At 46.4% G+C, this 16,067-nt stretch overlaps 1 protein-coding gene across 1 annotated transcript in view; it reads right to left on the bottom strand.

Annotated features, from left to right (window-relative positions):
• Positions 1 to 16,067, bottom strand: part of CYB5A (cytochrome b5 type A) — a 148,577-nt gene that overhangs the window by 59,383 nt on the left and 73,127 nt on the right. The gene's annotated exons all lie outside the window — the stretch shown is intronic.

The following is a 16,067-nucleotide window of genomic DNA, read 5'->3' as shown; positions in this document are numbered from 1 at the left end:
TAAAGACTAAAATCATGCATCCAAATTCAATAAATATACATAAATAAGATTAAGAATTAACTACCCAGTCTTGTTCGTTAAAATTGCTAATCTCAACCGCCAGATTGATTCAAGAAATTTTGCCACTGGTAAAACTATCTGGACGGATGGATCACATTTTAAGATTCTCTCAGCATGAAAACAAGATCTGACCCCTATTTGTTTACAAAGCGGGATGAGCCAGAGAGCTCATTGTTTGTAATATGCATGACAATGGAAAAAAACATGTGAAACAGACTCTTCACTTTTACAACCCATCGGGCAGAGTTTAGATCTATTGATGGAACTGGACCATTTATACGTTAAGGAGCACAAAGGGAGAGACCCAATTCTGAACCTAATAAAAAGGGCACGAGCAAATGGAGATAACGCTGCGTCCATGAATGGCTCAAATTCATAATGGCATTTGACAGATAAGAAATTGTCAGACATAGACAGCGGGACAGAACAGGCAAATTGGCCAATCTGGACATTATGCCAAAAAGCATCCTTTAACAGCTGTGCAGCATTTTTAGGAATGGAAATAGGATCCTGCCAATAGGACCCTAAGCCGAGCTGGGTGAAAGATCATTCAACAAAAACACACCATGTAATTTTAATAGTAGAATCACGGCCCACCAAATTAAGAAGCCCACAACGAAAAGGAATTAGGGCATCTGTTGTCCATAACCGAATCCAAAACAGCAGAGGCCTTAAAGCAGCAATCTGCGAAATTGAGAAAAGAATTAGGTCCATTCGGATGGGCAGAGATGGAGTGCTAGTGGGGACCTTTAGCAGGGTTTTTAGAAACTGATTTTCTGCCCTTGCCAAATTCGCCAAGTTACAGTGGCCCCAAAGCTCGGCGCCATATAGGGCGCCCCCCCTAGCTTGAGATTTGTATATTTCGAGGGCAGGGGACATTGCACATTTGGGGGATCTGGAGGCAAATCTTGCAATGCCGCCCACCCTTTGCTTCAGGCCCAATAGAGAGTTTTGGCGATCAGCATGCCAGAGATGTGAATCTTCCACTTTGATGCCTAAATAATCAAAGGTGCCCACTCTTTCCAAGGGAACAACTTCTAAATATACAGGCATCTTAATTTTTTGCCTGGTGTCCCCAAAGACCATATACTTTGTTTTTGCTGAATTGATTAACAACCCATGGTCGATACAGAACTCCATAAATCTGGAGAGCAGTCTAGAAAGGCCAATACCAGTACGGGAAAGTAGCAGAGTATCGTCCGCAAACAGAAGACAAGGGAGCTTCTGCCCGCCCAAGCTAGGGGCATCTCTTTGGCAATCTGAAAGGTATGGCAAACAAGCATTAATAAACAAAAGGAACAGGGTGGGCGCCAAAATGCACCCCTGCCTCACACCACGTGCTGTTGGAAAAGCTGGAGTCAGATCACCTGTCACACCCCAGCGAACTTTGGCACAGTTGTCAGAATAAAGATCCTTGATAATATTAATCATAGAACCCAGAACACCAGTAGTGCGGAGGTCCTCCCAGAGCTTGGTGCGCGGGACAAGGTCAAACACAGATTTCAAATCAACAAAGGCCACAAATAAGTGGCCTTGATCTGCGTCTACGATCTTCCACTTGATGGCGGTGAATCGGAAGATCTGATCGATGGTATTGACCTTGTCCCTGAATCCCGCCTGGAGATGACTTAAGACCTGTTTTTTCGTTATCCAGTGTTTTAGTCTAGATAACAACTGTAACGAAAATATTTTCTGCAAGTTATCTAATAGACTAATAGGTCTATAGTTCCCTGGGGAGCTCTTGTCTCCCTTTTTGTGAACGGGGACAATAATTGCCATCTTCCACGAGACCGGATAGGATCGAGTTGCCATGGCAGTATTCGATACCCTATCGATGTACCGGGTCCATACAGATAGATCTGATTTGTACAGATCCGAGGGAATACCATCTGGGCCAGGGGCCGTACCAGATCTTTGAGCGCAAATTGCCATCTCTGTTTCTTTTAAAGTAAAGGGCGGCACATCAGGCTGGCACGGTGCAAAATCTGTGAAAGTATCATCAGAATCCTACCGACAGCCGTACAAATCTCCAAAGTAGGAGAACCAAATTTCTGAATTGATATGACATTCAGGAGTAGATGACAGGGCAGGATCACTACGCGAAACCAAGGTCCAAAAGAGTTTGGCATCGCGGGCACTAGCCGCCTCTGCCAGACACTCCCATAAATTTTCCTCATATTTGAGTTTCGATAACTTGCGAGTAGACACATAGTTTCTTCTCGCATGTATAATGGCATCCCGGTTCTTTAACTTTAAGGCTTTAGATAGAAGATTCTTGGCCACCCGGCACTTTGTCGAACCATTAGCACTTAGGTGCAGAGGGTTTCAATTGGATTTTAGAAGATTTAGTGAAAAGCTCCTTGAGTTCCGCAAAAAAACTGCATGGGAAGACAATTTCTGAGGAAGATAATGCAGTGGAGTCCTCAAAGAGATGATGACAGGACTCCATAGCGCAAAGCTTATTATTAAGCAGATTAGATTTAAAAAAGAGGGCCACTTTACCACACGCCTATTAGTGGACAATTCCAACAAATCATTGGAAACAACCAAAACAATAGGCAGATCGTGCACTGAAACTAAAGCTGTATTGTATGCAATTTGTAAAGGGGCATGGTCACTAGTACGGGGGAGACCCACCTCTACATTAATTATAAGATGCCAAACTCGTAGATATAAAATAACGTAATCCAGAAAACTGCTATAGTATCCTCTGAAAAAGGTGGGCCTAGCAGGTTTGTCGTTTGGAAATCGGCTGTTTCCAAAACGAAGGCCGTACGTGAGTGCAAGGTCTATTATCTGTGACGCCCTAGGAGAGGAAATAAGTGGCATAGATTGGATCGGAAGTGGGGGGACATTCCACACTTAGTCTTCAGCCTGAGTGGACTCAACAAAGGCTGAGTCGAGTTCAATTTGGACATTAAGGTCGCCTGCGATGATGACACGATATTTAGAATGAAGTTCAGATAGAAAATTATGCAGCAGATGGATAGTGTCAGACTGTTGGTTAGAAGGGCCTGATCTGTTATAGATATTAACGCATAACACAGGAGTACCAGAGTTTGGCCGTATTGCTATGGCTAAAATGTCACAGGAGTCAACAGCAATTTCCTTTACCCTGCCCATCTCAGACAGCTTGACCCAAGTGCATAGGCCCCTGATCGCCCTTCCCCTAGGAGATTGAATTGCCTTTTTAGTAAACGAACAATAGCCTTGTCTATACACACAATCTGTTGCCCAAGTTTCCTGGAACATGCAGATGGAATAGGATTCGACATAAGCCCCCCACTCAGAGTCAAACAGTTTACTCTTGATGCCTGCCACGTTCCAGGACAATAAGTTCCCTGAAGCAGGTGAAATGCTACAAGTGGGCGTGCCAGAATCAACATCCAGAGCTAGATAAAAAATTGCTTTAGGAATGCAGGATGAAGCACTTAAAGTGGGACCGCCCAAGCTGATTGAAGGTCTTTGGGGTGACAAGTGTGGAACGCTAAATTTACAGGAATTAGGAGGGCGTAGTCAATCCACATCGGATGTGTCCCCTAAAAAAACGGGATCTCGGGTATCAGCACTGGCTGTCAGTTAGGGAAAATCAAAAAAAAAAACAAAAAAAAACCCTGCACTACCTAAACAAATTAGGTCATCGAACACTAGACATATGGAAGACTTAAGACTTCAGAGTAATCAGATCCTGTTTTTCTTGGCTGAAGCACTAAACCCCCTATTTGCAGTTCAGAGAAATTAGCATGATCTTCTCAGTTTCAGTGAAAAACGTTCACACCTGTGCCACTGCCTTGCTTCCCAGTACACCAACCTGTTCATTTAGCTCATCCGCTCTCCCTCCCCAACTGCTTGGAAGCAGTAGTGTTTAACAGAATAAACGTATTGCAAATTAATATAAATGAAAGAGGTTATTGTGTTAGGGCCAACTAAGCAGCTTTGAGTCACCCACCAGTGTCCCTACGCCCTTATTAACATTCTGGTTTTGCTGGGACTGTGAATAAGTGACGTCTCGCCTCTACCTTGTGGCCACCAATCAGTACTACTAGCTCTCTTACCTTTGCCTTCAGTCAGTCGGAGGAGCAAAGTGGTTTCTGCCACAGACCCTTTGGGTCCCCATCTATGGCATAGTGCCACTCTGCCTGGTGACCTCTCCTCAGCACCACTGTTTCCTCTTCATCCTAATCAGCCATGTTTGTACATTTATCAGTCACCACACTAATTTCTACTTTTGTGCCAGATGCCGTTTCATTGTCCCAAATTATTTTTCCTGTTAATTTCCCTTTTAAGTACCATTACCCCACTTGTGTTTTGCTTCTTTGATCCCTTCCCATGCCTGTCCCCTTCTACCCAGACAACTTGTATATTATTTGCTCCCCCAATATCTGATGCATGTGTGCTCTCCATCATCATGTGTCAAACGCACTGCTCGAGATAGAACTGTCAACAGACACTCAACATCTCTTGCAGGTTTACCCATCCAAAATCTATATGTATGTGTTTTTACCTAAACTATAATGTTGAAAAGGTGCACTCTACTTGAAGCGTCTCAAGCATCTCTTGTGTCTGTGTTGTGTGCCACTCATCCTCCCCGATCACCTGCCCAGTGAGTGCCAAAATAGTCTGAAACCCAACTGCGTGCTACCTTCTTAGAAAGTGCTGTCAACTAAGAAGTGTTCTTTTTTATTGAAAAAAAAAAAAAAAAAAAAAAAGATGAAGGCTGGGCACTCGATGTGAGAAAGATTATCTCAAGACCCTGTAATGATTAGATGTGGTGCAGTATCTAAGTATCAAAACAGAGTCTGTTCTCAGATATGACTTTAGCAGCAAGGCCATAGGCTGGATTGTGCAACTCCTGTTTAATTTTAAAGAGTTACTAAAAATCAAACTACAGCCAAATACATTAACATCAAACTAGGCAAAGTATTTTTCGATTACCCAAATAATTGGGTTATTTTTGCCTTGTGTTGTAAGAGTAAGAAATACTCTGATGAAGTAAAGAAACAGTGCCACTGAGATACTACATCACTACATATTTTAAAGTACACCCTGAGAGCCAAGTGGGTGCTGTAAGACTCGATTTTTAATCCTCTAAGGGTTCATCAAAGGGACACCATTGCCGAGAAGGCTGAGGTACTCAGCTAAGGAACAGGTGAGCATCAGAAAAGCAACACTGTTGCAACACCCATAAATTCGAGTAAGGCATCAGGGAATCACATTCAGCTTTTGAGGTAGATATAACTTTCAAAACTGCAAGTCAATTAGAGCAAGGCACCCATGAATGAACCTACAAGTCACAACTGTTTATAAAACACCTACCAACTCAAAAGTCAGAGTTAGAAACAGCCAGCTTCTTGAAGTGTAATAAAGTCAGACCTTCCAACCTCTGCTCCACCTTGTAGGCTAAGGATAGTAGGAAGGGAGAGGATAAAGGCCTTCACATTTTTACATTAGGAACCTAGGATTGTGTCATGGACAGCTGTCTGTTGGGATGGAACACAGTAGACAGCCCTACAAGGTTTCTTTATTTCACCCGGGAGAAGTGATTTGTATACCTTGTTCTTTGACCATCCCAAACACTGGTCTCCTTGCTAAGAGCATAGCTCTTCGCCATTTCCTATGCTACAGACCTTCTTTCATAAACAACACAGGAATAGCCTCCTGCAAAGCAGGTTTTAATCTGACCTACATTTAGGATTAATCAATACTATGCAATCTCTAAAGTTTGGTGTGGGATGTGATGAGACATACCGCATGATCAGTTTGGTAAGTCTTTGTGCTTATGCTGTCAGCCTGGTGTATAGTGTGTTGACTTTAATTCAGACCAAAGAATGATATTAATTCCAGAACTTGGATTGTCCTCTTATCCCCGCTTTTAATATATGAGCAGGGAGGTGGCAACAAACATAATTAAGGTATGTGTTTAGGTTAGTGGCAATTCAGAACATGCACTATTAATAATTCAGGTATTCAACATGTTTGCCTTCTGTAGAAGCATGTGTCTGAGGTATCCACACTTTGCATCTTTTTCCCAACATCCTAGGGATGCTAGAGGTACCCAGAGTTTGTGGGTTTCCCTGGAGGACACCAAGAAATTAGACAAAATACAGCAAAAATTTAGTTTTTTTTAATAAATGGGGAAAAAGGGCTGCAGAAGAAGGCTTATGGTTTTTCCCCTGAAATGGCATCAACAAAGGGTTTGTGGTGCTAAAATCACAATCTTCCCAGCTTTCAGGAACAGGCAGATTTGAATCAGAAAACCACATTTTTCAACACAATTTTGGCATTTTACTGAGACATACCCCATTTTTACTATTTTTTTGTGCTTTTAGCCTCCTTCCAGTTAGCAACAGGAATGGGTGTGAAACCAGTGCTGGATCCTGACAGCTAAACACTTCAGAAAAGTAGACAAAATTCTGAATTCAGCAAGGGGTCATTTGTGTAGATCCTACAAGGTTTTCCTACAGAAAATAACAGCTGAAATAAACAAATATTGAAATGGAGGTGAAAATAACAGCCATTTCTCTCCACGTTTTACTCCAACTTTTTCCTGCAACGTCAGATTTTCAAAAGCAATATACTGTTATGTCTGCTGGACTCTTATGGTTGCTGGGATAAATAGGGCTTGTAGATTCATCAAGACCCCTAGGTACCCAGAGCCAATAAAGGAGCTGCACCTTGCAATGGGTTTTTATTGTATACCGGGTATGGAGCTATTCATTTGGTGAAATATAAAAAGTGAAAAATAGGTGTCAAGGAAACCTTTGTGTTTCCAAAATGGGCACAAAAGGTGTTGGGAGGCCGTGGTTATTTGCACATCTATGAATTCCGGTGTCCCCATACTAGCATGTGAATTACAGGGCATTTCTAAAATAGTGGTCTTTTTTTACACTGTCTTACATTTGGAAGGAAAAAATGTAGAGAAATGCAAGGGGCAATAACACTTGTTCTTCTATTCTGTGTTCCCCCAAGTCTCCCAACAAAAAATGGTACCTCACTTGTGTGGGGTAGGCCTAACGCGCACGTAAGGAAACACAACATGGTCACATCTCATTTTTACATTGACAACTGACATGTTTTTTGGAAAGTGCCTAGCTGTGGATTTTGGCCTTTAGCTCAGCCGGCACCCAGGGAAACCTAGCAAACCTATACATTTTATAACACTAGACACCTAGGGGAATTCACAATGGGGAGACTTGTGGGGCTCTCACCACATTCTGTTACCCAGAAAACACTTTTTCCTCACATTTCCAGCATTCCCCCAAATTTCCCGATAAAAATGGTACCTCACTTGTGTGGGAAGGCCTAGTGCCCGCGACAGGAAATGCTCCAAAACACTATGTGAACACATCAAAATGATCAAATACAAAACTACCTGTTTTTGTAGGGGGGAAAGGTTTGGAGGGGGGAGGTGCAACAACAGCCATCTAGAGAAATCTACCAAACCCAATCATTTTTAAAAACTAGACACCAGAGGCAGTCCAGGGAGGTGTTACTTGCATATACACCCCATGTTTTTTTTTACCCAGAATTCTCAGCAAACCTCAAATTTAGCTTTAAAAAAATGAAAATAAAAATTACAGCAAACAAACATTCCACATTTCTGTGTGGGATCACAGCACTGGAACAAATTTCCTAGCACCCAATGTTCTCCTCAGTCTCCCTGTAACAATTTTACCTCACTTGTGTAGGTGAGCGAAGTATCTGCAACAGGGAAGAGCCGAAAACGTGTCGAAAATGAGGGGGAACCAAAGCGGGTCTAAAAAGGCAGTGTGGAAAAAAAAAAAAAAAAAAAAACCACACGTTTTTAGGCTGGCAAGTGAGGCAGAATTTTTATCCGTTTAGATGGACAATGTGGAGTGGTGTGGATTCCTGCAGATTCCAAAAGGTTCCATCACAAAAATGTGGGGAAAATGTGAGCTTTCAAGCAAAGTTGGAGGTTTGCAGGGCATTGAGGGTAGGAAAATGGTGCGGGTGCATGTGAAGCACACCACCCTGGACTAACCAAGATGTTTAGTTTTTGGATGTGTCTAGGTCTCGTAGATTTTTCTACATGGCAGTGTCCCAAAGTCCAAAAAGTGCAGCCCTCACCATTCCAAGTGGGACGATTTTCAGAGTTAGACAAGCTCTCATGGCCCAAATGTAAGACCAAAAGCCAAAATAATCAAATGGCCTCTTGCTTGCTGTGGGATGAGATGTTTTAGTGTTGAGGGGGAAGAGCTGAAATACTGTTACCCCCTTCAGTTAGGGTGGGGGCATAACCATGTCCATACTGGTTGGTAGCCACCACCTCACTTTTTTTTTTTTTTATTCCCTGGCATCTAGTGGTCATTCTGCCACACCCCTCCCAGGAAGTGGATCTGGGGTAATTGCTCCATCTGCCCACCAGTGGGCAGAACAACTGTGTCCCCATTTATCAGGATGGGGGTATGGCCATACACTCACCTTCTTTTTTTGAAGAAAAAATAAATAAAATCTTCCCTGGTCTCTGGTGGGCTTTCTGCTCCCCCTTGGGGGCAGAGGGGCCTTACAAAAATAGGTCGATCTGCCCATCCCCCTGCCCAGATCGGCCTAATTACAATAGGCCTTGGTGGCAGAAAGGGCCTAAAGAACGAGTTACTTACCTTCGGTAACGATTTTTCTGGTGGATACATTGGCTACCTGTGGATTCCTCACCTAATGAATACTCCCATGGCGCCAGCATTCGACGGAAATCTTCTTACTAGTCTCTGCACGTCGACGAGGACGTCACTCTAGCCCACGCGACGCCGTCTGACGTCATACAGGCAATAAGAGGTCCTCGCTGACGTGCCGATGACAGTACCAACATTTTTTACGTGCATGAGAATAATAATAACCCAATGTAATGAAAGAGCAAAGCAACATCTCTTAATATTGTAAATCACACAACATTGCAATAAAATAGCTGTAGATTTAATATAACTTTTTTTTTTTTTTAAACAAATAAATATATTTATACATACGAATCATGAATATACACAATATATATAGATTTATATATAAATATACACATATATACAAATATCATATATGCAAAATGTATTGCAACTTTGAAGACCAAAAGGAGCACACTCAAGGATTGCTTGGAGAGACCAAAAAGGCAACGGGGAGGCGGGTGGGACCGTGAGGAATCCACAGGTAGCTAATGTATCCACCAGAAAAATCGTTACCGAAGGTAAGTAACTCGTTCTTCTGATGGATACAACTACCTGTGGATTCCTCACCTAATGAATAGAGTCCCAAAGCAGTACCACGCCCGGCGGTGGGTGCCTAAATGGGCAAACCAAGAAATCCTGCAGCACTGACCGTGCAAAATGACCGTCCCTTCTGACCTCAGAGTCCAAACAGTAATGTTTCACAAAAGTGTGAAGGGACGACCAAGTTGCGGCCTTGCAGATGTCGACCACAGGAACACCCCTGGCCAAGGCCGAAGAGGCCGACTTAGCTCTGGTGGAGTGAGCTCTAATGCCCTCAGGCGGATCCTTCTTTGCCAAAGAGTAACAGATTTTAATGCAAAGAACAACCCACCTGGAGAGTGTTCTCTTGTGGACTGCCTTTCCTCTCCTCTTGCCCACGTATCCGACAAACAGCTGATCCTCCAGCCTGATATCCTTCATTCTGTCGATATAGAAGCTCAACGCCCTTTTTGGGTCCAGGCGATGTAGTCTTTCTTCCTCCTTTGAAGGATGAGGCGGAGGATAAAACGTGGACAAAGTGATTGTCTGAGCCAAATGGAAGGGTGAAACAACCTTCGGAAGGAAAGCAGCCTTGGTCCTCAACACCACCTTATCCCCATAAAACGTTATATAAGGGGGTTTAACCGATAAGGCCTGCAACTCACTCACTCTCCTTGCAGATGTTATAGCTACCAGGAATACTGTTTTAATAACCAAATACCTTAAGGGGCAAGAATGCATAGGCTCAAAAGGGAACCCCATAAGGAAAGTCAGGACCAAGGACAAATCCCATTGAGGCATAACGAATGGTTTTGGAGGATATTGATTCAGAAGACCTTTCAAGAATCTGAGAACAATAGGGGATTTAAATAACGATGGTTGGTCTGGAAGACAAATGAAGGCTGACAAGGCCGACAAATAACCCTTAATGGTAGCCACTGCACAACCTTTCTGCGCTAGAGACAGTGCAAAAGACAAAACATGTGACAGATGAGCATGTAAGGGATCAATCTGTCTCTCTCCACACCACATAACAAATTTAGACCACCTATTAGCGTAGATAGATTTAGTGGAGTGTCGCCTGGCCGCTAAGATAACATCCACTACATCAGGCGGGAGAGAGAAGGAACTCAGGTTGCCCCGTTCAATCTCCAAGCCTGTAGGTGCAGACTCTGGAGGTTGGGGTGTAAAACCTGCCCCTGCGACTGCGAGAGGAGGTCTGCCCTGAGAGGGAGACGGAGCGGAGGGCACAGTGAGAGTTGGAGAAGGTCGGAGTACCATACCCTCCTTGGCCAATCCGGAGCTATTAAGATGACTTGGGCCCGGTCTTGGCGAATTTTCCTCAACACTCGAGGAATCAAGGGTATGGGGGGAAACGCGTAAAGCAACTGGTCGCACCAGGTTATCTGAAACGCGTCCCCCAACGCTCCCTGCATCGGATACTGGAGGCTGCAGAATAACGGGCAATGCGCGTTCTCTAGAGTGGCAAACAGATCTATCCGAGGAAACCCCCATATCTGGAAGATTAGACAGACCTGATCTGGATGGAGACGCCACTCGTGGTCTGCCGAGAATTGGCGACTGAGACTGTCCGCACGTACATTCAAGACCCCGGCCAGATGATTTGCCACCAAGCAAATCTGATGGTCCTTTGCCCAGGACCATAGCCGAAGAGCTTCTCTGCAGAGAAGGTACGACCCTACTCCTCCCTGTTTGTTTATGTACCACATCGTGGTAGTATTGTCCGTCAGGACCTGTACCGACTGACCACGAAGGGATGGGAGGAAGGCCTTGAGAGCCAGACGTACAGCCCGTAACTCCAACAGATTGATATGAAACACCTGTTCCTCTGGAGACCAAAGCCCTTTGATCTCCAGATCCCCCAGATGAGCTCCCCATCCTAGGGTGGAAGCATCCGTTATGACCGTGGCCACTGGTGGCGACTGCGCGAACGGCTTTCCCTGTGAAAGATTGTTGCCCGCAATCCACCACTTCAATTCCACAGCAGCATCTCTGGAGATCTTGACAGTACCTTCTAAATCTCCCTTGTGTTGAGACCACTGCCTTCGGAGGCACCACTGAAGAGCCCTCATGTGCCAGCGAGCATGCGTGACCAACAGAATGCAGGAGGCGAACAGACCGAGCAGACGAAGGACCTTGAGGACTGGAACTACCGCTCCATTTCGAAACATTGGAACCAATTCCTGAATATCTTGAATCCGCTGAGGCGGAGGAAAGGCTCGACTCAATGTTGTATCCAGTACTGCCCCTATGAACAGGAGGCGCTGAGAGGGCTCCAGGTGAGATTTGGGCACGTTCACCGAAAAGCCCAGGTCGAACAACAACTGGGTTGTTGACTGCAGATGATGCGACACAAGCTCCGGGGACTTGGCTTTGATCAACCAGTCGTCCAAGTAAGGGAATACTGCTATCCCCTTCCTTCTGAGCTCCGCCGCAACCACTGACATCACCTTTGTGAAGACTCGAGGTGCTGAAGTAAGACCAAACGGGAGGACCGCAAACTGATAGTGCTGCGACCCTACCACAAACCGGAGATACTTCCTGTGCGACTTGAGTATCGGGATATGAAAGTAAGCATCCTGCAAGTCGACAGACACCATCCAATCTTCCTTGTTCAATGCCAAAAGCACCTGTGCTAGGGTCAGCATCTTGAACTTTTCCTGTTTGAGGAACCAATTCAAGATCCTCAGATCCAGGATTGGTCTCAACTGACCATCCTTTTTGGGAATCAGGAAGTATCTTGAGTAACAACCTCGACCCTTTTCCTGCTCTGGGACCAACTCTACCGCGCCCTTTGAAAGGAGGACTTGAACCTCCTGTTCTAGCAACAGGAGGTGTTCTTCTGAACAATACGATGGGCGGGGCGGGATGAGGGGCGGGAACTCCCGAAAGGGAAGGGCGTAGCCTTTCCCCACAATGCCGAGAACCCAAGTGTCCGTTGTGATAGACTTCCACTTGTGGAGAAAATGCTGTAATCTTCCCCCTACAGGAGAGGAGTGAGTGGGAAACGGTGGAAGCCTAAGGCTGCTTCCCCTGCTGCACCCCTCCAGAGGACGAGGAAGAGGCAGAGTGCTGTTGAGAGGCTCCTCTGGTACGGGCCCCACCCCTCCCCCTCCCTCTAAATGACCTATAGGGGAGGGAAGAGGCGGGTTGCTGGAACCTCCCCCGAAAGGAAGAGGAAGAAGAGCCACGCCCAAATCCCCGAAACCTCCTGAAAAATCTAGAAGAGGCAGAGGAAGAAGGAGCTTGCAGTCCTAACGATTTGGCTGTGGCTCTGCTCTCCTTAAATCGTTCCAAGGCCGAATCTGCCTTGGCTCCAAACAGTCTGTCCCCATCAAACGGGAGGTCCAGCAGGGTCGACTGCACATCCGCAGAAAACCCTGAGTTTCGGAGCCAGGCCTGTCTTCTTGCCAACACAGCCGTGCCCATCGCCCTGCCACCGAGTCGGTCGTGTCCAGCCCAGACTGGATAATCTGGGTCGCGGCAGCCTGGGCGTCCGAGACCACATCCAAGAGACCCTGGGGGAGCTCCGTAAATGAAGACGAAATATCATCCATCAGAGCATGGATGTACCTCCCCAGAATGCACGTTGCGTTGGTGGCCTTCAACGCCAAACTGCATGACGAAAATATTTTCTTGGACTGCGCATCCAGTTTCTTGGAGTCTCTGTCTCCAGGCACCGTCGGGAAGGAACCAGGCGCTGACTTTGAGGAACAGGAGGCTTGCACCACCAAGCTCTCCGGCGTAGGGTGTCTAGAGAGAAAGCCAGGGTCAGATGGTGCAGCTCGATACCTCCTGGCCACAGCCCTATGAACGGCCGAGGAAGACACCGGCTTCTTCCACACCTCCAACACCAGATCCAGCAAAGCCTCATTAAATGGCAAGAGAGGCTCAGCTGCAGCAGAGGCCGGATGCAATATCTCTGTCAGCAAATTCTGCTTCGCCTCTGCCACCGGCAAAGGCAGGTCCAAAAAGCTTGCTGCCTTCCTCACCACAGCATGAAAGGAAGCAGCCTCCTCCGTATATTCCCCTGGAGATGAAAGGTCCCACTCAGGGGAAGTGTCCAGCCCACTGGCTGTATCCAGACCATGTAGTCCGTCTCCAGAGTCCTCAATCTCTCCCTCCTCTAAGACTCGCTGGTACTCCTGCTCTTCTAAAAGACGGAGAGCACGCCTCCTCGAATGAAGTCTCTCCTCGATACGCGGAGTCGACATGGCCTCCGCCGACATCGAAGAACGGCGCCGATCTCCAGAAGCATCTGACGCCGCGTCCGGCGCCACAGGCAGCTTCGGCGCCGAGGTAGGTGCCGGAGGACGAGGTCTTGGAGCCGATGGACCAACCGGAGTCACAGGGCAAAATCCTGACTTCGACGGAAGGGCAACCTTCGGGGCCGAAACATCCGAAGCCACCGGAGCGGCCACCGACGCCGGCACCGGCGCCGAACCCACATTCCCAAAAGGGAGAAAGGGCATAAAGGGTGCCGGCCGAAGAGGCGCAGGATCACCCAACGAAAAGGCCAAGGGCCCCGAAGGACCAGCCGGAGCAGCTCCTGGAGCCATCTGCTGAAAGATGGTATACATCGCATTAAGAAACGCGGTACTATCGGCTCCAGGAGTGGGAAAAGCCGGATACTGGGGTGCCTGGATCGAGGGCGACCCAGACGCCGGCCTCGACGTCTGCGACGCCGGAGAAAACACAAGAGGCTGCACCACCTCAATCACCGACGCCTGACCAGGCGAAGTCGGTGACGCCGGAGAGGGCAACGGCGTCGATGGATGCGGCGTGACCGTGGGGCTGACCTCCCAAGTCCTCCGACGCCGAGCCGAAGGTGACCTTGAACGAGGATCCTTGCTGGAATGACGTCGTGAGTCTCTACGGCGCCAGGAGTCTCGATGACGCCGGTGAGACCTTGGCGAAGAAGACTTCTTATGATGTTTCTCCTTCTTCTTTGACTTTGCCATGAATAACTTGGCCTCACGCTCTTTGAGGGCCTTCGGATTCATGTGTTGACATGAATCGCAAGTCGAGACGTCGTGGTCGGAGCTCAAACACCATAGACAGTCGGAGTGAGGATCTGTAACTGACATCTTGCCCCCACACTCTCGACAGGGCTTGAAACCAGACTTCCTCTGAGACATTATTACCGCAGAGAAGACTACGCAGCAGACAATACACTGTAACCACGAAGGTAACAGTAGCTCCCTCGAAGATAACCGTTTCGAATGCACGGAAAAAAGGGAACTGTCATCGGCACGTCGGCGAGGACCTCTTATTGCCTGTATGACGTCAGACGGCGTCGCGTGGGCTAGAGTGACGTCCTCGTCGACGTGCAGAGACTAGTAAGAAGATTTCAGTCGAATGCTGGCGCCATGGGAGTATTCATTAGGTGAGGAATCCACAGGTAGTTGTATCCATCAGAAATCAATTTGCCTCCCCCAGGGGAGTGACCCTTGCGAAAGGGTCACTCCCCTTTATTGTTTATCAATAGAAATGCTGTAGAAATGCTTAGAGAGACATCAAAGGAAAGGAAAGGTCTTTCCTATTCTTTGATGCCTCTCCCGCCCCAGCCTGTGATCGGAAGAGACGCGCTGAGCGCCATGGCAGCAGACGTAACCATCTCATCCCGAGCACCGAGGAGTTGTTAGCTCGTTTGTGCGTTCAATGTCAACAAAAACACAAAATAGAGTGTTATACAAAAAAAATAAGAACGTTATTTTGGGATGGTCCACATTCAGTCACGCTCTAAAACCAGAGTGTATGAAAAGTAAGAAACCTTCTCTACCCTGCACCACCCGTACCACTCAATAACCATAAGACACTTGCCACTTAGTAAAATATATTTTAAAAAGTTTTTGTTTTTTTAAAAGTTTTTATGATGCTAGGACAAGGATTACCAAACAGTAAGACTGTGGAGTATTCCCACATCAAACTGAGTAGAGCGCAATGCCCCGATGGCAGCCATGCACAACAGTGATCACCATACAGAACAACCTCATGCTGCCTGTAATCACAACTGTGGACTCTATAGTAAGTTTGTCCTCTCTTTAGACTCTGGGCCTTTTTCACAGCCTTCCGACTTGGAAAACGGATTAAGACTAGTTTCCCCAAGTGTCAACAATGGTCATTGTGTCTGGCTTTCTCCAGCCACTCCAGGTGGGCCTCCCAAATGCCACAGAACTACTATCCAATACAGGGTCTAGGCTTCCATCACCCATTGTGAGTCAACTACCACTGGCGACATCTGAATGATAACTGCTGCTCAACTTTGGTCTGTGCCTCAGTACCTTTCCCAGATGAGTGCCTTGACCTTTATCCTCCATCTGCTTGTTTCTCAACTAAAACTTCCACACATCCACAGATGCTGTAAAGGAACTTGAACCTCTCCCATTTGGCTTACATTATTCCGTGCTCAGCTGGGCCCTATACACTCCATCCCTTTACTCATGAAGACATGACTCCTATACAAATTAGGGGTCTGGACTGACACATTTATTTCCTAAAACTAATGACTAACCTTTCTAATATAAATGTTGCTAGCATTATACTATCTCTAAAGTCAAACTAGGAACCGTGATTTTATTAAGATAAATGTGCAAAGGCCTCTGTCCTTCCTGAATGTTTCTTGATACGAGTACACTATCGGTCTGTGTATGCATCTGCACACTGTGGGAGCCCATGCATGAAAAAAAACTTCCCACTTTAACCACCTATATCCACACACTCCAGTCACAGACCCAAGCTTAGATATGCAACAAATCCAAGAAGGCGGACAGCCACAAGACCAGACTAAGG

The sequence above is a fragment of the Pleurodeles waltl genome, chromosome 2_2 (assembly GCF_031143425.1).
Source record: "Pleurodeles waltl isolate 20211129_DDA chromosome 2_2, aPleWal1.hap1.20221129, whole genome shotgun sequence".
Lineage (NCBI taxonomy): Eukaryota > Metazoa > Chordata > Amphibia > Caudata > Salamandridae > Pleurodeles > Pleurodeles waltl.
Note: the sequence above shows the minus strand (reverse complement) of the source record. Positions and strands in the feature narration are given on the sequence as shown.